The 27528-nt window shown below is 38.0% G+C and overlaps 1 protein-coding gene across 5 annotated transcripts in view; it reads right to left on the bottom strand.

Annotated features, from left to right (window-relative positions):
• The window catches only part of tnr (tenascin R (restrictin, janusin)), a 419906-nt gene extending 400996 nt beyond the window's left edge, over positions 1-18910 (bottom strand). For all 5 annotated transcript variants that reach the window (XM_061979400.2, XM_061979405.2, XM_061979402.2 and 2 more), the window contains exon 1: positions 18745-18910. The gene's annotated coding sequence lies outside the window, so the exon portion shown is untranslated. The remainder of the gene's footprint in view (positions 1-18744) is intronic.
• Positions 18911-27528: the final 8618 nt, after the last annotated feature.

Here is a 27528-nt window from a genome sequence, read left to right as displayed (position 1 = left end):
AGACGTAATTAAATATGATTGGATTTAGTTTCTGACAACATTTTTGTCTGGCTTTTGTTCGTCAACACTGGTCTACAGAGGGCTGAGGGCAGGTGTGTGCGTTTGTGTGTGTCTGTGTGTGGGTGGACTCACAGAGCCTGACACAGCTGAGGGACAGAGATGAGGAAAGATGATACTAACCTATTGTGTCCAATTTTTTCAGTAGAAGCATTTAAGTCCCATCTTAAAACTAATTTGTATACGCCAGCCTTTAAATAGACCCCCCTATTAGACCAGTTGATCTGCCGTCTCTTTTCTGCTCTGCGCCCCTCTCCTGCGTGGAGGGGTTATCAGGTGACCACAGATGATTCGTTAGCTGTTCAAAGTCGGGACCCGGGGTGGACCACTCATCTGTGCATCAGTTGGGGACGTCTCTGCGCTGCTGACCACGATGATCCCCTGCTGGCCCCACTATGGACTGGACTCTCACACTATTAACTAGATCTACTCGACGTCCATTGCACCGGTCGTCCAGGTTGTCCACATCTGCGGTCCCCTCCAAGGTTTCTCATTGTATCCCATTGGGTTGAGTTTTTTCTCGCCCTGATGTGGGATCTGAGCCGATGATGTCTTTGTGGCTTATGCAGCCCTTTGAGACAGTTGTGATGAAGGGCTTTATAAATACACTTTGATTGATTGATTTTTCAGCGGATTTCTCCACAACTGCCGATAATTTTGTCAATTTGTATTATATTAATTTTGTGAGTATATTAAAATGCACTTTTTCAACTTCAAAAATGTTGATTTGAGGGGGCAAGAAATGTATTGCCCTACGTAGAGCCGGCCTCGGGAGATAGGAACTTTTTTCCGGTTTCAGGTGTCCCCATTGTGCCATCAATAGAACTGAAGGGAATCTTATCATGGCTGATTGAAGTCCAACAACTGATTTTGGGCTGGTAGTGGTCGTTTTGCCACACAAAACCAGAATTCTAATGATGGGGAACTCCATTCTCATACTGTGTTGGCTTTGACAGAAAGGATCATTTGCCTCTTAAACTGGTCCTAGGGGGTCCACAAAGGTACTGCAGGGGATTTTACAACATTTGGTTGATTAGACTTTGTTAAAAAGACCTATCTTTATATTCCACCTGCATTTGTTTCTTTAAATACACATTAACGTTGGTTTATAAATGGCATTGGCAGTCTAACTTAAAGGTTTGATATAAAAACACAAATAAGTAATTATACTGCATTAATACAGTAATCTTAGCATTTAAAATAGTTGGCAAATTGTAAGCTAGCGATTAGCGGTGCTGCCGATTAGCACTCTAGTTATCAGCAAGCTATTAGTGGCGCTATACTGTATTCTTTTAATACCTTATTATTGCATTTTTAGATATGTAAGTAGGGAATCCCTGGTCCATCTCTCCATCAGTTTGGGGGTTCTTGGCCTGAAAAACGTTGAAGACATCTGGTATAGATAATACATATTGGATATAAATGGGTGTGAATGATGCATACATTTTGCACCACAGTCACTTTTAAGACATGTATGGTTCTGTCTGCAAGATGGTCAATTCAGGAGATATTTCCAGATTGCAAATGAAACCATACCCCACTGTGACCAAAAGTATCATAATAACAAAAAGGGTAATGTTAAAAAAATGGATAGACGTTGATAGTCCAACTCATACTGACTGGTACAGACACGCTATGGAAAGGATATCAGTAGAAAAAAAACTGCATTTAGTTTAGATAATAATGAGTCATATATTGGAATATGGGATCCATTATTTACATTTGTTTTAACTATTAAATGAACCTAAAATAAGACTTATTTTATCTCTGTGGAAAATATTGGACACAATGTGTTGTCAAGCTTATGAGATGCGATGCAAGTGTAAGTCACTGTGACACAATTGTTCATTTTTTAAATGTTTTTATTTAATTTTTTTATAAATGGCTGTGATGATAATGTAAATTAGGGATTTATAATCACTGCTACGTTGGAATTCTTATTAATATTGATACGGTATAGGGGCGGTATAGCTCGGTTGGTAGAGTGGCCGTGCCAGCAACTTGAGGGTTCCAGGTTCGATCCCAGCTTCTGCCATCCTCGTCACTACCGTTGTGTCCTTGGGCAAGACACTTTACCCACCTGCTCCCAGTGCCACCCACACTGGTTTAAATGTAACTTAGATATTGGGTTTCACTATGTAAAAGCGCTTTGAGTCACTAGAGGAAAGCGCTATATAAATATAATTCACTTCACTTCACATACTGTTGTCGATATTATTCATTTTTGTTTGACTACTTTTGTATTGTTTTGTGTCATGTTTGTGTGTCCTCTCCAATTGCTCTGTTGATTGCTATTCTGAATTTCGCTGGGCCGGGTTTGGTTTTGGAATTGGAGTTGTATTGTTATTGTATTATTGTGTATTATTTTGTTGGACTGATTAATTTTAAAAATAAGGAAAATAAATTACACTTTGAAATATGTCTTGAAGTCGCCACAATAATTATTTTTTTCCAGGCACAGTCAAAAATAGACTTATTAAACATGATATAGATTCACCTGGTCACAACATTCAGTACAAACGCACACTCGCCAATCATAAAAAAGCTGCTTCAAACAGAACTCATGTCACTGAATGTCGCATGTCCGTGTTATTATGCACATGCCACTATTTAATGCAAATAATACTCTATTGTACCTTTTTTATGAGCTTTTCCCCCTTTGCTTCTGTGTCAAAATACGTACATCCACCTCGCAGTGACGTCGCAACTTAGCCAGAGTGCAAAACCCTGCAAATAGAGGCATTCAAAGCTATGTGCAAGCTCATGCCAAAATGCATGAACCTTTTGAGTTGACATGTTGGCATTGTTTAACATGAGTATTTAACATTTATATATAAGTCAAAAAAGACCAAATTCATCATTGGCTGCCTTCAACAGTTGTTTTTTTAGACCACAATAGAGCGAAAACATCCTTATCTGAGCACACCTTTCTCTTGTTAGAGAAGTGGTCCCCAACCAGAAGTGGTCCCCAACCAACCATTCACCCGTCCGTGGATCAATTGGTACCGGGCCGCACAAGAATTAAAAAAAAAAAAAAAATATATATATATATATATATATATATATATATATATATATATATATATATATATATTTTATTTTATTTTTTATTTTTTGTAAATCAAATCAACGTAAAAAACACAATATACACTTACAATTAGTGCACCAACCCAAAAAACCTCCCTACCCCACTCATTCACACTCATTCACACAAAAGGGTTGTTTCTTTCTGTTATTAATATTCTGGTTCCTACATTATATATCAATATATATCAACACAGTCTGCAGGGATACAGTCCGTAAGCACACATGATTGTATTTTTTTATGACAAAAAATAAATAAAAATCAACTCCACCCCCGGTCCCTCCTCCCCCCCACCCCCCAAATTTTCAAGCGTTGACCAGTCCGCAGTTACAAAAAGGTTGGGGACCACTGTGTTAGAGTATAAATATTTGGGGCTTTGATACCAACACTCAGACTAGATCAGTCCAATCTCAATCTATGAGCATGAACTAATGAAGTCTGTCCATCCATCCATCCATCTTCTTCCGCTTATCCGAGGTCGGGTCGCGGGGGCAGCAGCCTAAGCAGGGAAGCCCAGACTTTCCTCTCCCCAGCCACTTCGTCCAGCTCCTCCCGGGGGATCCCGAGGCATTCCCAGGCCAGCCGGGAGACATAGTCTTCCCAACGTGTCCTGGGTCTTCCCCGTGGCCTCCTACCGGTTGGACGTGCCCTAAACACCTCCCGAGGGAGGCGTTCGGGTGGCATCCTGACCAGATGCCCGAACCACCTCATCTGGCTCCTCTCGATGTGGAGGAGCAGCGGCTTTACTTTGAGCTCCCCCCGGATGACAGAGCTTCTCACCCTATCTCTAAGGGAGAGCCCCGCCACCCGGCGGAGGAAACTCATTGGCCGCTTGTACCCGTGATCTGGTCCTTTCGGTCATAACCCAAAGCTCATGACCATAGGTGAGGATGGGAATGTAGATCGACCGGTAAATTGAGAGCTTTGCCTTCCGGCTCAGCTCCTTCTTCCCCACAACGGATCGATACAGCGTCCGCATTACTGAAGACGCCGCACCGATCCGCCTGTCGATCTCACGATCCACTTTTCCCTCACTCGACTCCTAGGTACTTAAACTCCTCCACTTGGGGCAGGGTCTCCTCCCCAACCCGGAGATGGCACTCCACCCTTTTCCGGGCGAGAACCATGGACTCGGACTTGGAGGTGCTGATTCTCATCCCAGTCGCTTCACACTTGGCTGCGAACCGATCCGGTGAGAGCTGAAGATCCTGGCCAGATGAAGCCATCAGGACCACAACATCTGCAAAAAGCAGAGACCTAATCCTGCAGCCACCAAACCGGATCCCCTCAACGCCTTGACTGCGCCTAGAAATTCTGTCCATAATGAAGTCTGCTGTTTTGTAAAACAAACTGAACAGTCCAGTTGCGATCGATTGAATGGCCTGAGAATAATGACCTGGATGAATGAGAATATGCGTAGATGTCATCAGTAATTGTGCTCTGACAAAAAGTATTTAGACCCTTGGTTGTTGCATCAAAGAAAATACTGGAGCTCTCCATGTACACTGTGTTAATTGTTGGGGTATTTATAATTCAATTAGCGTGTGTGCAAAACGGCAACACTAATAGTGTAATGAGCACAGAGGGAATCTGTGAATTTAGCATTGGAGTCACGGCTGAGAGCACGGACTTCTTGGCGTAGTTACTGTCTGAATCTTATCGCCATCCGCTAGAATGATGCAAGCACTAATGAAAGCCACATTGGTCCATGTTTAACGGTCTACCTAATGGCAAGTAAGCAATTAACAACAGTGCAAAAGGGACAGTACAATCGCCCTGAAATGATGTTACAGTTTTTTCTCAATAGCTTTGACGTGCTTAAAGAAACTGAGATCTTAGTCAGTTTAAATCATCACTATCTCAGATGAGACAAAATATACATCTTGCAAACACTTGGAGTGACACTTTTTCCCCATCCTTTTGCAAAACACTTAACATGCATCTCATTCGTGTAGTTCAAATTCGACTGTTTTAGACATTGTAACCAACCAGAAACTCTCTATTCCTAACTTTTAGATACTTTCTAGCTCAGTATGAACTCACTGAAGCATCCATTTGACATGAATCTACACAAACGTTCAATTAGCAACCAGGCAGCAGGCTTTAAAAGTTGCCATGTGTCTCACGATGAGGCCACTTAAATAGATATGGCCTCATCGTTAAAACAGAAGACATTGACAGTCGAGTAACAGTTTTTTATACTTTAATAGATTGTTAAAAAAGTTTGAACACACCTTCTCATTCAATGTGTTTTTCCTTTATATTCCTGACTATTGTAGATTGTCACTGAAGGCATCAAAACTATGAATAAACACATGTGGAGTTATGTACTTAACAAAAAAAAAGGTAAAATAACTGAAAACATGTTATATATTCTAGTTTCTTCAAAATAGCCACCCTTTGCTCTGATTACTGCTTTGCACACTCTTGGCATTCTCTCGATGAGCTTCAAGAGATAGTCACCTGAAATGGTTTTCACTTCACAGGTGTGCTTGAAGCTCATCGAGAGAATGCCAAGTGTGTCCAAACTTTTGGCCTGTACTGTACTGTAATTATACTGTAAATGTATATCGGCCTCATGATATTAGTACACAATTGCCTGTACAATTGGTTATTACTTGGGATGTCCGATAATGGCTTTTTGCCGATATCTGATATTTCGATATTGTCCAACTCTTTAATTACCGATACCGATATCAACGGATACCGATATCAACCGATATATACAGTCGTGGAATTAACACATTATTATGCCTAATTTGGACAACCAGGTTTGGTGAAGATAAGGTACTTTTAAAAAAAATTAATAAAATAAAATAAGATAAATAAATTGTATCTTGAATAAAAAAGAAAGTAAAACAATATAAAAACAGTTACATTGAAACTGGTAATTAATGAAAATTAGTAAAATTAACTGTTAAAGGTTAGTTCTATTAGTGGACCAGCAGCATGCACAATCATGTGTGCTTACGGACTGTATCCCTTGCAGACTGTATTGATATATATTGATATATAATGTAGGAACCAGAATATTAATAACAGAAAGAAACAACCCTTTTGTGTGAATGAGTGTAAATGGGGGAGGAAGGTATTTTGGGTTGGTGCACTAATTGTAAGTGTATCTTGTGTTTTTTATGTTGATTTAATAAAAATAATTTAAAAAAATAATAATAATAATAATTAAAAAAAACGATACCGATAACAAAAAAAAACGATACCGATACCGATAATTTCCGATATTACATTTTAACACATTTATCGGCCTGCCGATATTATCGGACATCTCTAGTTATTACCAGTTTTTTTTACGTACAAATTGATGGATAGCTTGCTTTGAAATCATAAGTCAAGGTGACAATCATATATGTGTGTATTTATTTTAGTGCTTAGTGCTGTTAAATGATCAATTTAACAGTTTTATCTTAAAGCAGGGTTATTCAACTTAATTAGTAGTCTGTCTGGATTGACCCTGTGTTGTCAAGGATGGATGGATGGATGGATGGATAGATTATTTTTTCTGGCGGTAGCACCACTGGTAGAAATTGATAAGAAGTGTCCATACATTGCTGGCAAGTTGAGTTGTTTGAAGGATAAAATAAATAGTTGTTGCATATTTTAAATGCTTGAGGAAGATTGGAGCTCCTTGCAAACAAAACGTATACTTTTTTTTTTACCATCAGAAACACTGTTCAGGCCTATCTTTTAAAAATGTGGAGCTTGAGTTGGTTTCTGTTACAAAGCATTCAAGAAAAATTGTAAATATGAAATATCTAAGCTCGTGTTCAGCTCCCTATGGCTGAGAAAATACAGTAAATGTGGATGTGAGGGAAACAGTGAAGGAAGGTATCTAACGCACAAGCTGCAGCAATGTGTGTAAATGTGAACAAACGGCTGCTTTCCCATCTACAATTTATGGCGATATTTTTGCATATGTGATTTAAGCACTTTGCAGAGGTTCTTACGAGACTGATTTGCATTAAAAAAAAACTGCGAGAGCCTTCAGATGCTCGTGCAAAGGAAAAGCAGCCTGTGTTTCTGGAACGTGAGTCTCTTGACATTTAGACAGCCGACTCTGCAATGCACATTAAGCTAACTTCAGACATTTTGTACTGAGCAGCCAGGTGTACGAATGGAAATGATAATCGATTGGTTGATCGTTAAAAAAATGAGATGTCTTGTGACTGTTAATTATTGGCCAGTTGATGCAAAACATAATGCAGTATTTGGCTGTGATCAGCAGAGACGCTGTTGATTTCGTCTCAACCAGTTTGCTGTCCGTAGAAAAAAAAGCTATGAAAAATTACATTGTTACCTTGGTTTACGTTAGTAATCCGTTCTACAAGGTCCAATAAAGACCGAATTGTACAAAATAAATATTTTTCCTGTAAATAATTATTACAAATACCCCAACATATTACCACAAAACAAGTTTCATAGAGAATAATTGTAGTTTTACTTGTAAAAAATAAAATTAAACATTCAACATCAGAGAGTACGGGGTATCGGACTGTCTGATTGTGGCAGTCCGCTCCCTGTATGATCAGTGCCAGAGCTTGGTCCGCATTGCCGGTAGTAAGTCGGACACGTTTCCAGTGAGGGTTGGACTCCACCAAGGCTCCCCTTTGTCACCGATTCTGTTCATAACTTTTATGGACAGAATTTCTAGGCGCAGTCAAGGCGTTGAGAGGATCTGGTTTGGTGGCTGCAGGATTAGGTCTCTGCTTTTTGCAGGTGATGTGGTCCTGATGGCTTCATCTGGCCAGGATCTTCAGCTCTCACTGGATCGGTTCGCAGCCGAGTGTGAAGCGACTGGGATGAGAATCAGCACCTCCAAGTCCGAGTCCATGGTTCTCGCCCGGAAAAGGGTGGAGTGCCATCTCCGGGTTGGGGAGGAGATCTTGCCCCAAGTGGAGGAGTTCAAGTACCTCGGAGTCTTGTTCACGAGTGAGGGAAGAGTGGATCGTGAGATCGACAGGCGGATCGGTGTGGCGTCTTCAGTAATGCGGACGCTGTATCGATCCGTTGTGGTGAAGAAGGAGCTGAGCCGGAAGGCAAAGCTCTCAATTTACCGGTCGATCTACGTTCCCATCCTCACCTATGGTCATGAGCTTTGGGTTGTGACCGAAAGGACAAGATCACGGGTACAAGCGGCCGAAATGAGTTTCCTCCGCCGGGTGGCGGAGCTCTCCCTTAGAGATAGGGTGAGAAGCTCTGCCATCCGGGAGGAGCTCAAAGTAAAGCCGCTGCTCCTCCACATCGAGAGGAGCCAGATGAGGTGGTTCGGGCATCTGGTCAGGATGCCACCCGAACGCCTCCCTAGGGAGGTATTTAGGGCACGTCCGACCAGTAGGAGGCCGCGGGGAAGACCCAGGACACGTTGGGAAGACTATGTCTCCCGGCTGGCCTGGGAACGCCTCGGGGTCCCACAGGAAGAGCTAGACGAAGTGGCTGGGGAGAGGGAAGTCTGGGCTTCCCTGCTTAGGCTGCTGCCCCCGCGACCCGACCTCGGATAAGCGGAAGAAGATGGATGGATGGATGGATTCAACATCACTTTTTCTTTTATTGAAGACTCTTATTGGTGAAGACGGAAATACACAGAGAGGGAGGGGATGTATTTTAGGGATGTAATGGTATTATAAATACTGTGGTAGTTCGGTTTCAATGTGTTCTCAATAAGACACTAACCTTTGACAGTGTCAAACGAAAACTTAGTGAGTGTAGTTTTCTTAAATAACCAAAATCTCCCAGAAGCCTCTGCGCAGGGACAGAGAAACAAGCCCAGGCCAAAACGTAATTTTTTTGGCGGAGGTAAGAAAGTCTGCGTTCTGAACGTTTCTTAGGCTGTTGGCGGCGCACCTCACGGTGGGAAATCACCCAAAAAAATGTATTGTCTTGCCATGTCGCAGGGATGGCTGGAATCAATTCCAGTAGCACTCGGGCGGTAGGCAGGGTAGACCCTGGACATGTTGCCACCTCAAACCGTCACACAGAAAATATATTTGAAGCCAGCGAAGCCAAACATCAGTTTGTGAGGTATTTACATTATTAAAAGTAATATTGTTAGTTTACATTTTCCACACTGCTTCACATAATGTAAAAGTTGAAAGACACTAAACTGTACATTATTGTTTTACACTTGTTACACTGAATGTTTACATTGTTACTTTAAAGACATCAACTGTAAGGTAATCTTTCAAATGTTTGCTTGAAACAAGTGCACAATTATTAGCACTTGTTTGTACTAGAAAAAATTATTGGAACATTAATTTTACACAATATAGCATTTGTACGAGCTGTTTAGGGGAGGACATACACCGCAATAATATCGTACCATGAGATTTTAAACCGTTACATCCCTATTATGTTTAGGAATTAAAATAATAGACAAACAGCTGACATTTGCCCATCAAAATATGGAGAAGCTGTTGATGGTGTGTTTGACAGCTGTAAGGAGATAGCATAAAAGTCCACTCTCCAAAGTAAAAAGCTGCACATTTTTATTTTTATTTATATTACTTAATAAAAGTACTGTCGTTGTAAGCAGTGTATTGTTTTGTTTAAATTGTTATTTTATTTCTTTACAAAGTTGTTTTTCTTTTAAAAGGCATGTTACATGCTAAAAATGTGTTGCTTTCATGGGGCCATTTAAATTTTAAATTACTTTAAAATTAATTTCAACGGGCGACGCTGTTTTGCATTATGATTTTTTTCAAGGTGCGGGCTGCGTCACAGAACCAATTGAACTTGTATCCTCAGATACTACTGTAGACTGAAGTTCTATGTCTGGTTTTATGTTCATCATCAAACCTTTCCCCCCTTTCTCTCACTGGTACAATTCAGCGATGGAATGACAAAAAAGTCAAAGAAAAAGTAAAAACGATCTCAAAATCTGCAATATTTGCTAACGTCTGCCCCCTAATGGTTCACTATCACAGCTATAATTGAACCTTTTAATTGCATGCAAAATAACAGGAATGCAATCAGGGTTTTGATTTATATATTGATTGATTGATTGATTGATTGATTGATACTTTTATTAGTAGATTGCACAGTACAGTACATATCAGAGGTGTGGACTCGAGTCACATGACTTGGACTCGAGTCAGACTCGAGTCATGAATTTGATGACTTTAGACTCGACTTGACAAAATGTAAAAAGACTTGCAACTCGACTTAGACTTTAACATCAATGACTTGTGACTTCACTTGGACTTGAGCCTTTTGAATTGACATGACTTGACATGACTTGCTACTTTCCCCAAAACCCAAAGATGAAAAAGTTATTCGGGAGCGCTCCGTATTTTTCATTGTGTACTTGTCTGTCAGCGTTGCGTGTGTCAGCTGGTGTGGTCTCAGTACAACAGCCAATCAAATTAGATCTACCTTGTTTTCATCGCACAGCATTCATCCAATCAAATTGTAGGACAACCAACAAAGAAGACATGTCCACACCACACGCCAGTGAACAAAAAATGATACCTAAAATAATTTTGTTTGGGTATAAAAATTACGAGGTGGTCAACACAAAACGGTTTGCAGTATGCAACACATGCGGTTCGAAAATTACTGATGGAGAGGCAACAACTTCCAACTTCGTCCGGCATTTGAAGTTGCACAAAGAACGGTAAGTTTTGAATGTAAGATAACGTTTATAGGCTAAGTAACGTGACTTTTATTTGCTGTGTAGTTAAATCAGTGAGGCTGTAAACTCACTGCTAACGTTATAACGTTATTGCAAACACGGGAATCTGTTGCAGTTCACTACCTTATTCATACTTTTTGTTCAGTGATTTTTTTTAAGCAGGGTTACGTTAGTCAATATATCACACGTAACGTTAGACGGCGGTCAGCAGCACCGCGTATTTTAGCCACCTAAAAAAAGACAAAAATAGTAAAATAAAGGTCAGTTAAAATGTATACTATATTATGAATATGTGTACCGTTTTAGCTAGCTTTCTGACATACTGTTGGTTGTTTACCTCAGTGGTCCCCAACCACCGGGCCGCGGCCCGGTACTGGTCCGTGGATCGATTGGTATCGGGCCGCACAAGAAATATATATATATATTATTTATTTTTTTATTAAATCAACATAAAAAACACAAGATACACTTACAAGTAGTGCACCAACCCAAAACAACTCTCTCCCCCCTTTTGTTCTGGGCATTGAACATGAAGACTCTTCCTTCACTGTTCCGAGTGGCCATGAGAGTCTTGGCAGTGCCTGCCTCCAGTGCTCCAGTGGAGCGAGTTTTCAGCCATGGTGGCATCATACTACGCCCCCATCGTGCACAAATGACTGACAGACTCTTGGCTAATTTGGTCTTTTGCAAATGCAATGCAGCATAGGGCCCTGACATATAAAAAGTACAACTTTTTTGTTATGTTCACGTATATGTCATGTTTTTTCATTGTTAACACTTTTGTACAAATAAGTACATTTGCACTTTATTTTTCAATGTGTTTGTTCTGTAAAGGAATGAGTTAATGTTTAAAATGACTGGTTAATAGTGCTATTATAAAGTGCAATGTCAGCACAATTTTCTTTCCTGCAATTTAAAATGCACTTGTTTTAATAAATAAATACAGCGTTTGAAAAGCATACACAATCTGTGTTAATATATTAGTCTGTGGTTAAAAGGACTTGAAAGGACTCGAAACTCAAAATGCAGGACTTAGGACTTGACTTGAGACTTTCCAGTCTTGACTTTGGACTTGACTCGGGGATTGCCTGTCTTGACTCGGGACTTGACTCGGACTTGAGGGCAAAGACTTGAGACTTACTTGTGACTTGCAAAACAATGACTCGGTCCCACCTCTGGTACATATTCCGTACAATTAACCACTAAATGGTAACACCCAAATAAGTTTTTCAACGTGTTTAAGTCGGGGTCCACGTTACTCAATTCATGGTAAAGGGCCGGAGGTGTACCGCATTTTCCGGACCATAGGGCACTCCTGATTATAAGGCGCACTGCCGATGAATGGTCTTTGTTCAATCTTTTTTTCATGTATAAGGCGCACCGGATTGTAGGGCGCATAAAAGGAGTCTTTATTTTTATTTTTTTCTAAATTTAAAACACGTCCTTGTGGTCTACATAACATGTAATGGTGGTTCTTTGATCAAAATGTTGCATAGATTATGTTTTACAGATCATCACCGGATGCACCGTTTTGTGGGCGGTCTTATTTACGTGACTCACCTTCGACAGCGTCTTCTCCCCGTCATCTTTGTAGTAGCGGTGTAGCGAGCAAGGACGGGAGTGGAAGAAGTGTCAAAAGATGGAGCTAACTAATGACATTCAGACTTTACTTAAATCAATAACGGAGCAGCATCTTCTGATCCGTGGCTCACTAGTGTAACAACGCCGGAAATGTGTCCCGTGAAAAAAAACGTCTGACCGGAACTCTCTAATAACTAAAGTTCCTTGGGTGATTAATATAAACTCACTACACCGGTATATTTTAGCGCTTTCATGGCGAGTTTACTGACAGATAGAAGTAAGAACTTTACCATACTTGCCAACCCTCCCGAATTTTCCGGGAGACTCCCGAATTTCAGTGCCTCTCCCGAAAATCTCCCGGGACAACCATTCTCCCGAATTTCCCCCGATTTCCAGCCGTACTTAAGGCACGCCCCCTCCAGGTCCGTGCAGACCTGAGTGAGGACAGCCTGTCGTCACGTCCGTTCTTTACTTCATACTTCAGAACCGACTCCCACACTTGCCGTCAGGGTGTGCAATACAACGTAAATCGTTGACCAACCAAAAAGTTACTTTTTGGTTGGCCAACTTCATCACCTCGCCTGGTTATTGACTCCAACCCAGAATATTACACTGCACATACCTACGCTCCTTCAAAGGCTGTGCTACTGGCTGCAAAGCATTGCACTTTCAAATACAACAATGAATAGAGAGGAGTGTTATGTGTGTATATGTGTAAATAAATGAACACTGAAATGAAAGTATTTATATTATATATATATATATATATATATATACACAGTATATACTGTATATATACATATATATATATATATATATATATATATATATATACATATATATATATATATATAATAAAATACATATTTATATATAGCTAGAATTCACTGAAAGTCAAGTATTTATTTTATTTATATATATATATACTATATATATATATATATATATATATATATATATATATATATATATATATATATATATATAATACATATATATATATATATATGTATATATATATATACAAGAAATACTTGAATTTAAGTAAATACTAGCTATAAATATACTCCTCCCCCTTAACTCTGCACCCCCCCCCAAAAAAAAATCTCCTAAATTTGGAGGTCTCAAGGTTGGCAAGTATGAACTGTACACTACTGTATACTAGAAATGGCAACAGTGGAGGATGAACGTCACATAACAAGAAGATAGAGAAAAAGAAGAAGCTTATGGACTACAAAGGCGGAGGCATGCAATTTTTCAGGATTTATGCAGATCCCAAATACACATCAGCAGGTACCAGAAGGTAAGAAAAGTTGCTTTTGCATAATACAAACAAAACGCCAGATAATATGTCTTACCTTATAAACACCTTATTAATGCGCCGACAATCCATCAAACGGTGCAGCTTCATAACTTACCAAAGACGTACTAAAACATTTTGATAGATTTTTGAGCGCCGTGTGTAATGTTCTATATTTTCAATGGAACATATAAAATGTCGGTGTTGTTTACTTGAGTCATATTGCCATCATAGTGCAGTCTACACGTATCTCTTATGTTTGACTGCCATCCACTGGTCACACTTATCATTGCACCATGTACCAAATAAAATTGCTTCAATGTCGGTAAGCAAAACCAGAATTATTCCGTACATTAGGCACACCGGGTTACAAGATGCACTGTCGAAAAGGATTTTAAGTGCGCCTTATAGTCCGGAAAATACGGTAATATGAATCTAGACGGTACTTAAAGAAATCTATATTCAATAGGTAAGCGGCATGTGAAGATACAATTACGATTATTCAGCTGAGTGTTGTGGACAGACAGGCTGTTCAGTGTGGGGAGAGTGCTGGAAAGCCAAAGAAGGATGGAGAGAGAAAATACTTGGCTCGATGACACCACAGTCACATGGGAGCACAGTATGATGCATCCAAACATTGACACCCTACTGACAGTCCAACACAAACAGGAAGGGAAAGAAAATCAGCAGAAATTCACTCCGCTGCGTATTTTTACAAAAGAAACGGAATTGCTGTTTTTTTTTTCCTCACAGCTTGCCTTTCTCATTTTCACAGCTTGTGCCATTTTCCTGTCAGTCTCTCGCTTTCCACATCAGCACCACTTTCGGCTTCATCCTCCTACCTGCTTCCCCCCCGCGGTGACAGTGGACCACGTGCGTCTCGGCTGGGCTTTGACAAATTAAAGCAACTCTATAACCTTCACAGGCCGGTGCGGAAGATAACGAAAGGGGTCGGCCGGGTGGATAGGTTCTGGGAAGAGGAGCGCACAGATGGATGGCGAGACATATCGGGCTTGGCGGGGGCGTTTACAAATTGGGCTCGACGTGTGATGTTCATTCGGCGGGAGATATGGAGATTGAACGTATTTCTTGATGAATCTGCACATTAACTCGACGGGACTGAAGGTGCACCAGACTTCTCTTGCTAAGCGTTTCATCATACATTTTGGGATGGGTACCGAATTCGGTACCAATTCCCAAAAAGTCTGTTGCACCTGATGTCAAACCGGCGTAATTTTGCAATTTATACACTAACAAAGCAAACATGCCTGATAGAAAGCTCACAAAAGTAAGCATCCTTTGATCAATATAAGCTAGCTCGATGCTAATTTATATTGAATATTCCATATACATGCTACTGATTGGCATTAGCAATTTTACATAGTGATTTATGCCTCCAGACTACAACTTAAATGTACGTTACAATCAAACAGCTGGTGTGTATTAAGAGCAATACTTACTGTATAGACACTTTTTAGAGCGCAGCAAAAGTCTGGCACTTTCAACTTAATGTGAAAGACTACTTCCCAACTAATCAACACACTGTAGTATTGTTGTACGGTATAGTACCGCGATACTAATGAATCATATTCGGTTCTATACCCCCTCTGAAAAGAAATGGTCCAGCTAAACATGCTTCACTACACACCGTAGCTCACCGGCGTCAAAATGTAAACAAACGCCATTGGTGGCTCTACACCTGACATCCACTGTAATGATACCAAGTACAGTAACGTATCTAGTTAATACTACTATGAGTATGTCTATAATTTTTGGCATCACAACATCTTCTTTCGTTTTTTTTTTTTTTTTTATATTATGTTTATAAACTCAGGAAATATGTCCCTGGACACATGAGAACTTTGAATATGACCAATGTATGATCCTGTAACGACTCGGTACCGGATACCAAAATGTGTGGTATCATCCAAAACTAATGTAAAGTATCAAACAACAGAAAAATAAGTGATTATTACATTTTAACACAAGTGTAGATAGAACATGTTAAAAGAGAACGTAAGCAGATATTAACAGTATATGAACAAGTAGATTAATAATTCACTTTCTACCACTTGTCCTTAATAATTTGGACAAAATAATAGAATGATAAATGACAATATGTTACTGCATAAGTCAGCAGCTAAATTAGGAGCCTTTGTTTGTTTACTTACTAATAAAAAAAAGTTGTCTTGTATGTTCACTATTTTTTTAAGGACAAACTTGCAATAAGAAACATATGTTTAATGTACCGTAAGTGTTAAAATAAAGCCAATAATGCAATTTTTTACCAAGTTTACCAAGAAGTGTTTTCTACTATTTGTACTATGTTTTCCAATATTTTACAGTGGTATAAGCTATTTTCTACTAAGGAGTGTTTTTATTATTTTGACCCTAACTTCTAATATGTTTTTGTTTTTTTGGGTATAGGCCGTAAATTACAAAAATCTCTTAGTTTCACTGAGAAGTCTTTTCTAATATGTTGACCATGATTTCCAATATTTTTCCTAATATTTTGGTTAAGATAAAAATATAATGAACTGCTCTCTGTTTCACCAAGAAGTGTTTCTAATATTTTGACCTTAACTTCTGATATGTTTTCAATATTTTCACCCTACTTTTTCAGGGTGTACCCCGCCTTAGGTACACCGTGTTTATAATATTTTGACACAAACTTCAATTATGTTTTTCAATATTTTGGTTAGGGTCAAATTATTAGGAATAACTCTTAGTTTTATCAAGAAGTGTTTTCTACTATTCTTACTGTTTTCCAATATTTTAGATTTGGTTAAAAATATACAAAAAGCTCTGTTTCACTAAGGACTGTTTTTAATATGTTGACCCTAACTTCTAATATGTATTTAATATTTTGACCCTAACTTCTAATATATTTTCAATATTTTTACCTTACTTGTTCAGGGTGTACCCCGCCTTAGGTACACCATACTTCACACGTTTCTAATGTTTTGACACAAACTTCGAATATGTTTTTCAATATTTTAGTTAGGGTCAAAGTATTAGGAACAACTCTTAGTTTTACCAATAAGTGTTTTCTACTATTTGTACTATGTTTTCCAATATTTTAGATTGGGTTAAAAATATACAAAAAAACTATGTTTCACTAAGAAGTGTTTCTAATATTTTGACCCTAACTTCTGATATGTTTTGTTTTGTTTTTTTATGGTATAGGCCATATATTACAAAAATGTTTTCTAATATTTCAACCATAATTTCTAATGTTTCCTAATATTTTGGTTAAGATAAAAAAAATATCATGAACAGCTCTCTGTTTCACCAAGAAGTGTTTCTAATGTTTTGACCCTAACTTCTAAGATATTTTCAATATTTTTAACCTAATTTTTCAGGGTGTACCCCGCCTTTTGCCCAAATGCAGCTGGGATAGACTCCAGCCACACCCCGCGACCCTGAGAGGGACAAGTGATAGAAAATGGTTGGAACTTCTAGTATATTTTTTAAATATTTTGACCATATCTTCTAATATTTTTTCTTTTCTTTTTTTAGAGGGGAAGGTGGGGGCGTTAGGGTCAAATATTACAAAAAGCTCCTAGTTTTTTACTAAGAAGTGCTTTCTGATATTTCGACTACAATTTCTAATATGTTTCCTGATATTTTTTTTAGGGTCAAAATATTAGGAACAGCTCTCAATTTCACCAAGAAGTGTTTCTAATATTTTGTCCCTACACTCCACTAATATGTTTTCTATTATTTTTGTAAGGGTCAAAATATTACAAAAAACTCTTAATTTTTCTAATAAGTGTTTTCTAATGTTTTGACCCTAACTTTTAATATGTTTTCTAATATTTTGGTTAAGATACAAATATTATGAGCAGCTCTCTGTTTCACCGAGAAGTGTTTCTAATATTTTGACCCTAACTTCTAATATATTTTCAATATTTTTACCTTACTTTTTCAGTGCGTAACCTGCCTTCCGCCCGAATGCAGCTGGGATAAGCTTCAGCCACCCCCCGCGGCCCCGATAGGGACAAGCAGTAGAAAAATGTATGGATGGAACTTCTAATATATTTTTTATATTTTAACCCTAACTTCAATTTCTTTTTAAAAATGAAAAATTGGAGGGGAGGGTGTGAGGGTTAGGGTCAAATATCACAAAAAGCTCCTCGTTTTTTACTAAGAAGTGCTCTCTGATATTTTGACTACAATTTCTAATATGTTTCCTGATATTTCGTTTAGGGTAAAAATATTAGGAACAACTCTCAATTTCACCAAGAATTGTTTCTTATATTTTGTCCCTACCCTCCACAATAATATGTTTTCTATCATTTTTGCAAGGGTCAAAATATTACAAAAAACTCTCAGTTTTAACAATAAGTGTTTTCTAATGTTTTGACCCTTACTTTTAATATGGTTTCTAATATTTTAGTTAGGTTCAACATATTACAAAAATCTCTCACTTTCACTAAGAATATTTTTCAAATATTTTAACCCTAATTTCTGTTATGTTTTCCAATACTTTAATTCGGGTCAAAATATTATAAAACACCTCTTAGTGCGATGCATTGCATTGTTACAAGCTATACAACCACAGTAAAAAAACACATTTTAAGACTATAAGTTATAACCAAAATATTAGAAGCATCTCTTTGAATGATGCATTGTTGTAATCTACGCCATAAAAATGCATACTTAAAACACACACAACTGAGTATTATTGTCAAGTATTGGTAGACATTAGAAAAGGTGCTTTATGTATATGTTTATGTATATGTATATGTATATGTATATGTATATGTATATGTTTATGTATATGTTTATGTATATGTATATGTATATGTATGTGTATATGTATATGTTTATGTATATGTTTATGTTTGTATATGTATATGTATATGTTTATGTTTGTATATGTATATGTATATGTATATATCTGCTGAGTACATGCCAGCTGAATTTTCACACAATTGAGACATGTTTTCTCTCTCCAAAGTCAGGTATGGAAATATGACATAACCACACCAACTGTTGTATTGTTCATTTGGCTGGCGCTTCAGTTCCTCGCTTGACGTAATAAACTTCAGACCCACATCCCAAAACTTCACTCACCTGCTCTGATGTGACTTGCAGAAAGCTTTCAATGTTCCGGTGGTGTGTTTTGCTTGAAGGACGCCTTCCCCGTGCAGCTCGGTGCGTTGATGTCTCAGCCTGCTGCAGGTGCTGTTGGTCCTTGCTGGTTGCACTGGGCTCAGTCAGATGCACGCTCCCCTCTCCGTGGCTCAGCTGCAGTGGGGAATGTGAGGACAAACACAGAAGGATGCTCCACACTCTCACTCTCTCTCTCTCTCTCTCTCTCTCTCTCTCTCTCTCTCTCTCTCTCTCTGTCTCCCCTCCTCTCTAAGTCTGTCAGTTGCTGGCTCCGACTACCTCTTCACTCCGTCACTCTCTCCTGCTGAGGAGACCTGATGGATGCTATCTTACCATCTTATTTTTTTTTCCTTTTTTCCATTGATTTCTTGTTCTATTCTCTCTCTTTCGCTCTCCCCTCATTGATCTGCCACATGGGTGTCACAGCCAGTGCAGCCTCTAGTGGCTTCCTCCATGATGCTCAGGGTGTAAAATGTGTGGAGCAGTGGGGACCAACCTGCAGGACGGAATAAAATAGAAAAGGCTCATTAAAAGCAAAATGGACAGCCTGTAAATTTGAATCATAGATAAATGAAGTTATGCTTGCACAATTTAAAATGTCTAAAAATGAGTGTTTAATCCTACTATGTCTCTAAGTGTCAGCGATTCCTGATGTCCTGTTCACAAACTGTGTTTAACTTGTTCACTTATTATCATTTCAGTTTATTCTGCAATGAAAAAATAAATAGAAGACAAAAAATAAAGCATGAACTATTGATGTTGTATAATAAATAATTAAGTTATGTATCAATAAGGAGTCTATGTTAATTATTTGGATCCCCTATTATATATATATATATATATATATATATATATATATATATATATATATATATATATATATATATATATATATATATATATATTATGGATGTCCGATAATGGCTTTTTGCCGATATTCGATATTCCAATATTGTCCAACTCTTTAATTGCCGATACCGATATCAGCCAATACCGATATCAACCGATATATACAGTCGTGGAATTAACACATTATTATGCCTAATTTGGACAACCAGGTATGGTGAAGATAAGGTACTTTTTAAAAAAATTTATAAAATAAGATAAATAAATTAAAAACATTTTCTTGAATAAAAAAGAAAGTAAAACAATATAAAAACAGTTACATTGAAACTAGTAATTAATTAAAATTAGTCAAATTAACTGTTAAAGGTTAGTACTATTAGTGGACCAGCAGCACGCACAATCATGTGTGTTTACGGACTGTATCCCTTGCAGACTGTATTGATATATATTGATATATAATGTAGGAACCAGAATATTAATAACACCGGTATTAGTATAGAACATGTTAAAAGAGAAAGTAAGCAGATAATAAAAGTAAATGAACAAGTAGATTAATAATATATTTTCTACCACTTGTCCTTAATAATTTTAACAAAATAATAGAATGGAAAATGACACAATATGTTACTGCATATGTAAGCAGCTAAATTAGGAGCCTTTGTTTGTCTACTTACTAATAAAAAAAAAGTTGTCTTGTATGATCACTATTTTATTTAAGGACACACTTGCAATAAGAAACATTTGTTTAATGTACCGTAAGATAAAGCCAATAATGCAATTTTTTGTGGTCCCCTTTATTTAGAAAAGTACCAAAAAGTATCGAAATAATTTTGATACCGGTACCGGAACCAAAATATTGGTGTAGGTACAACACTTGTGTTACAGCCTTATTCCAAAATAGAATAAATTAGTTTGTGTCCTCAAAATTCTACAAAAATACTTCATAATAACAATAAAAAGTTGTTGTTTTTTTCTTTTTAAATTGCAAATGTATTATAAATACAACATTTTAAAAAATCACACATACATAAGTATTCACAGCCTTTGCTCAATATTTTGTTGATGCACCTTTGGCAGCAATTACAGCCTCAAGTCTTTTTTTGAATATGATGCCACAGGCTTCTCACACCCATCTTTGGGCAGTTTCGCCCATTCCTCATTGCAGCAACTTTCAAGCTCCATCAGGTTGAATGAGAAGTGTTTGTTTTAATCCAGGATGTCTCTGTACATTGCTGCATTCCTCTTAGTCTAGTCAGGGAGGTGACCCAGAACCCGATGGTCACTCTGTCAGAGCTACAGCATTATTCTGTGGAGAAAGGAGAACCTTCCAGAAGGACAACCATCTCTGCAGTAAACCACCAATAAGGCCTGTATGGTATACTGGCCAGTCAGAAGCCATTTCTTAGTGTAGCATGGTGGTGGCAGCATCATGATGCGGGGATGGTTTTCAGCGGCAGGAACTCTGAGACTGGTCAGGAGAGAGGGAAAGATGAATGCATCAATGTACAGCATACTTGCCAACCTTGAGACCTCCAATTTCGGGAGGTGGGGGGTGGGGGGCGTGGTCGGGGGGCGTGGTTAAGATATATATATATAAGAAATACTTCACTTTCAGTGAATTCTAGCTATATATATATTTATTTATTTTTTTTATTACATATATATATATATATATATATAAATAAAAGAAATACTTGAATTTCAGTGTTCATTTATTTACACATATACACACACACATAACACTCATCTACTCATTGTTGAGTTAAGGGTTGAATTGTCCATCCTTGTTCTATTCTCTGTCACTATTTCAGAACACACACATTATACAAATATACATTATAAAATCAATAAGAAAACAGGAGCTCTAATTTGGGAGTCTGAATTAGGATCAGAAGTTCCTATATAAACATTGCGCACTCACGTCGCCTTTTTGTATTGATTACTGCAGCTGTGCACTGGATTAATTCACAAATACAAACTACAACTCACAAACACTTTAGAGTTAGGCTCCACCATCAGAATGTGTACTTAAACTTATAAAGATCACATGGATATTATTCAGTGAGTGATTCACCAAAACTAACCTGTTATACAGGAGGAAAAAGCACACAGGATGTTTCAATTGTTCACAGACTGGTCGCTCTCATCAGAATGACAAGACACTTCCGGTCTGCAGGTGATAGCATTCAATTGGGAAGAAACGCCCTACTGCCCCCTACTGACCAATGTGAATACTGATAAATATGTAATGACAGCTCCAAAAACGAATTCAAACCACAAAATAAAATAAATAAATCAACACAAAAATCTGACACATTATGGGTGGGTCACATATGCATGTACAGTAGATGGCAGGATTGTCCTGTTTAAAAGTGTCACAACATTGCTGTTTATGGCAGACGAACTGCTTTACTGTACACGAAAACTTGACTGCTGTTGTTGTGTGTTGTTACCGCGCTGGGAGGACGTTAATGAAACTGCCTAACAATAAACCCACATAAGAAACCAAGAACTCGCCCTCCATCATTAGCTGTTTATATTGTGGGAAAGCGGACGTGTGAACAGGCTGTCAACACATCACTCAGGTCCACATGGAGCTGGAGGGGGCGTGGCCTCAAGCTCCGCCTGATTTTCGGGATATTTTCGGGAGAAAATTTGTCCCGGGAGGTTTTCGGGAGAGGCGCTGAATTTCGGGAGTCTCCCGGAAAATCCGGGAGGGTTGGCAAGTATGATGTACAGAGACATCCTGGATAAAAACCAACACTTCCCATCCAATTTGATGGAGTTTGTGAGGTGCTGCAAAAAGGAATGGGCAAAGAGCAATGAGCTAAACTGCCCAAATATAGGTGTGCCAAGCTTGTAGCATCATATTCAAAAAGACTTGACGCTGTAATTGCTGCCAAAGGTGTATCAACAAAGTATTGAGCAAAATCTGTGAAAACGTATGTACATGTATTTTCTTCTTTTTTTTCGTTTTTAATACATTTGCAAAAGTTTTTCTTTCTTTAATACTTTTCACATTGTCATTAGAAGTTAATGTTAAAGTACAAATGACTGTCACACACACACTAGGTGCGGTGAAATTAACAAGGGGTATTGTGTGTTTAATTTTGAGGACAAAAATTTATTTATTCCATTTTGGAATAAGGCTGTAACATAAGAAAATGTGGAAGAAGTGAAGGCCTGTGAATACTTGCCAGATGCACTGTACATTATTTAATAAATAACCAAAGAAAATTGTTATTGGGGTATGAGAGAATACAATCATCAGACATACATACAGCACAATTAGCAAACCATCTACATTTAATTATACAATAAAAGAAGAGAGATAGATCATCCTTAATAGAGTATTAATACATTTAGAATTTAAGAGTCAAATAAATCATTTAAAAAGTAACATTAAAGGTGATTTACATAGCAAAATAAAATATTTTGTTATAAAACTTTAAATCTGAATGGATTTTCTGTCATAATTTGTTTGGAAAGGGAATTCCATTCATACACTCTCCTATAAAAATGTTGTATTTTGATGTGAATTGTTGCTACCATAGGTAAAATACATTTGTTTTGCAAAAGCATGTCTGGTGGCATATTAATGTATATTCACCCTAAACAATACATAAAAAATAGAAAAAACAAATTGCCAGCAGTTACGCCTGCATCTTTGCATCCATATGAATCAAAGGAATGAGGCAATGTAATTGCGGTCTGAAGGACTCGCTCCCAGGAGTACAATCGAGTACAAAGAGCCACTAAATAACGCTTTATTTTTATATTTTGTCATTTAATACACATGTTTCACACTACAAACAATCAAATACATTATTTTTTTTTCTAGGTTATGTTTTTTTCTTCTTCTGGGAAACCAAAAGCACTGCTACCATGCCTTGCGTCTCTTCATTTTCAACATCTTGACATGAATCCAAACCTAAGATCTTTTAATTGTTTTGTAATATGAAACATGTATATTAAATGACAAATTACAAAAATATAGCGTTATTTAGTGTAACAATTGTCCTCACGTGAACGAGTCTGTAGGCTCCATTTTTGGTTATGAAATTCTTTTTTTATTACTGAATCAATTCAGGGAAATGTACATTTTGAAAATTGATCATTGTTGTCATTAGAAATGTTGTAAGTATTATCCCCACTATTTATTCAGTATTTAATTTGTTTATTTTACAAAACCCAAAACCAGTGAAGATGGCACATTGTGTAAAATCGTAAATAAAAACAGAATACAATGATTTGCAAATCATTTTCCAACTTATATTCAATTGAATAGACTGCAAAGACAAGATATTTAATGTTCGAACTGAGACACGTATTTATATTTTTTTGCAAATAATCATTAACTTAGAATTTAATGGCATCCACACATTGCAGAAAAGTTGGCACAGGGTCATTTTTACCACTGTGTTACATGGCCTTTCCTTTTAACAACACTCAGTAAACATTTAGGAACTTAGGAGACCAATGTTTGAAGCTTTTCAGGTGGAATTCTTTCCCATTCTTGCTTAATGTACAGCTAAAGTTGTTAAACAGTTCGGGGTCTCTGTTGTGGTATTTTAGGCTTCATAATGAGCCACACATTATAATGGGAGACAGGTCTGGACCGCAAGCAGGCCAGTCTAGAACCCGCACTCTTTTACTACGAAGCCACGCAGTTGTAACACGTGGCTTGGCATTGTCTTGCTGAAATAAGAAGGGGCGTCCATGAAAAAGACCTTGCTTGGATGGCAAAATATTTTGCTCCAAACCCTGTATGTACCTTTCAGCATTAATGGTGTCTTCATAGATGTGTAAGTTACCCATGCCTTGGGCACTAATACACCCCCATACCATCACAGATGCTGGCTTTTGAATTTTGCGCCTATAACAGTCCGGATAGTTCTCGTCCACAGTTTCCAAAAACAATTTGAAATGTGGACTCGTCAGACCACAGAACACTGTTCCACTTTGCATTAGTCCATCTTAGAAGAGCTCGGGCCCAGCGAAGCCGGCGTTGTTCCTGGGTGTTGTTGATAAATTACTTTCGCTTTGCATAGTAGTTTTAACTTCACTGGTTTTGGGATTTATAGGAACGTTGGTGATATTTTTGTGTTTTTGTTTAAATAAATCTACAGCACTGCAACTGGCGTCCTCAGAATCTTACTGGAACATGTGTCACACCACAGACTCTTCTTATTAAGAAACAATTGAAAAGGGTTTTACTGGGAAACCCCTACAGAGTCGTTCGATGCACAATTACATTTCCGCATTGCCTTGATTCATACACATGCGCAGATGCAGGGGGTGCATGAATTCCAATGCCGAGCACGTTTGGCCAGAACAACTGAAAATATGAAAATCAAACCTGACTGCCATTTTTGGGTCCTGCCGGGATTTCCAATCACTTCCTGTGCTCAATTTGTAACATAAACAAAATAAAAATCAATAAAGTTCTCATGAATAAATGTAATGTCGTTTGTAAGTTGTTATTCACATAACGAGATGAGTAACGGAGGAAGGGACATCTACTAAATTGCAAACACCAGATTTTGGCAAAGTAGTCGCCACTGACTCAACAGTGGCTCCGCTGGTTGCTGCCAAGTACCGTATTTTTCGGACTGTAAGGCGCACTTAAAATCCTTTCATTTTCTCAAAACTCGACAGTGCGCCTTATAACCCAGTGCGCCTAATGTATGGAACAATTTTGGTTGTACTTACTGACCTCGAAGCTATTTTATTTGGTACATGGCGAAATGATAAGTGTGACCAGTAGATGGCAGTCACACATAAGAGATACATGTAGACTGCAATATGACTCAAGTAAACAACACCAAAATGTTATATGTTCCATTGAAAATATAGAACATTACACAGGGCGCTCAAAAATCTATCAAAATGTTTTAGTACGACTTTGGTAAGCTATGAAGCCGCACCGCTTGATGGATTGTACTGTGCTTTAACATACAAGTATTACTATGGTGTGTGTATAAGGTAAGACATATTATCTGGCCTTTTGATTCGCAGTATTATGCAAAAGCAACTTTTCTTACCTTCTGGTAACTGCTGATCTCTATTTGGGATCTGCATAAATCCTGAAAGTCCGCCTTTGTAGTCCGTAGTCGATAAGCTTCTTCTTTTTCTCTATCTTCTTGTTATGGGACATTCATCCTCCACTGTTGCCATTTCTAATATAAAGTAGTGTAAAGTTCTTACTTATTTATGTCAGTAAACTCGCCATGAAAGCGCTAAAACATACCGGTGTAGTGAGTTTACTTTATTCACCCAAGGAACTTTAGTTACTAGAGAGTTCCGGTCGGACGGTTTTTCACGGGACACATTTCCGGCGTGTTATTGCACTAGTGAGCCACGGATGAGGAGATGCTGCTCCGTTATTGATTTAAGTAAAGTATGAATGTCATTAAAACAGTTAGCTCCATCTTTTGACACTTCTTCCGCTCCCGTCCTTGCACGCTACACCGCTACAACAAAGATGACGGGGAGAAGACGATGTCGAAGGTGAGCCACGTAAATAAGACCACCCACAAAACGGCGCATCCTGAAGCGACTGTCAGAAAGCGGCTTGAAGATGATCTGTAAAACATAATCTATGCAACATTTTGACCAAAGATCCACCATTACATATTATGTAGACCAGTGTTTTTCAACCACAGTGCCGCGATACATTCTGATGTGCCGTGGGAGATTATGTAATTTTACCTATTTGGACCTCAAAAAAGAGACAAGCTGTAGAAAATGGATGGATGGATGGGTGGATGGGTTCAAAACATTTTTTGCAAACCAGTAATTATAATAATAATTATGTGTTATTGTTGAGTGTCTGTGCTGTCTAGAGCTCGGCAGAGGAACCGTATAATACTCTTCCATATCAGTAGGTGGCAGGAGGTAGCTAATTGCTTTGTAGCTGTCGGAAACAGCGGGAGGCAGTGTGCAGGTAAAAAGGTGTCTAATGCTTAAACCAAAAATAAACAAAAGGTGACTGCCCTTAAGAAAAGGCATAGAAGATTAGGGAAGGCTATGCAAAACGAAACTTAAACTGAACTGGCTACAAAGTAAACCAAAACAGAATGCTGGACAGCAAAGACTTACTGTGGATCAAAGACGCCGTCCACAAAGTAGATCCGAACATGACATGACAATCAACAATGTCCACACAAAGAAGGATAAAAACAACTGAAATATTCTTGATTGCTAAAACAAAGTAGATGCGGGAAATATCGCTCAAAGGAAGACATGAAACTGCTACAGGAAAATACAAAAAAAAGAGAAAAAGCCACTAAAATAAGAGGGCAAGACAAGAATTGAAACACTACACACAGGAAAACAGCAAAAAACTCCAAATAAGTCACAGCGTGATGTGACAGGTGGTGACAGTACACCTACTATGAGACAAGAGCTATAGTGATGCATGCTTGATTATGGTTTAAAGTCATATCCAACAATTGCGACAACAACTTTTTACTGTCAACTGAGTTCCGTTTTTTAATGATTTCTGTTGGTGGCGTGCCTCCGGATTTTTTCAACGCAAAAAAGAAAGGTTGAAAACCTTTGATGTAGACCACAAGGAAGTGTTTTCCATTTAGAAAAAAACAAACATAATATGACTCCTTTTAATGCGCCTTATAATCCGGTGCACTTTTTGTATGAAAATAGACCTGACTCAACCCTCTCATCGGCAGTGCGCCTAATAATCCGGTGCGCCCTATGGCCCGGAAAATACGGTAGTTCATTAATTACTTGAAACAATTATTTCAACACAATCCTTGTTCATTAATTATGACCCTCTTTAGTGTACACATTATACAAAACATAATGAACTACAAGCTATAGCACACTTGCACACGTTCTGTTTTGTTTACCTCCACAAATAACCAAGTTAATGCATTT

This window comes from Nerophis lumbriciformis, linkage group LG19 (genome assembly GCF_033978685.3).
Source record: "Nerophis lumbriciformis linkage group LG19, RoL_Nlum_v2.1, whole genome shotgun sequence".
NCBI classification, from domain to species: domain Eukaryota; kingdom Metazoa; phylum Chordata; class Actinopteri; order Syngnathiformes; family Syngnathidae; genus Nerophis; species Nerophis lumbriciformis.
Note: the sequence above shows the minus strand (reverse complement) of the source record. Positions and strands in the feature narration are given on the sequence as shown.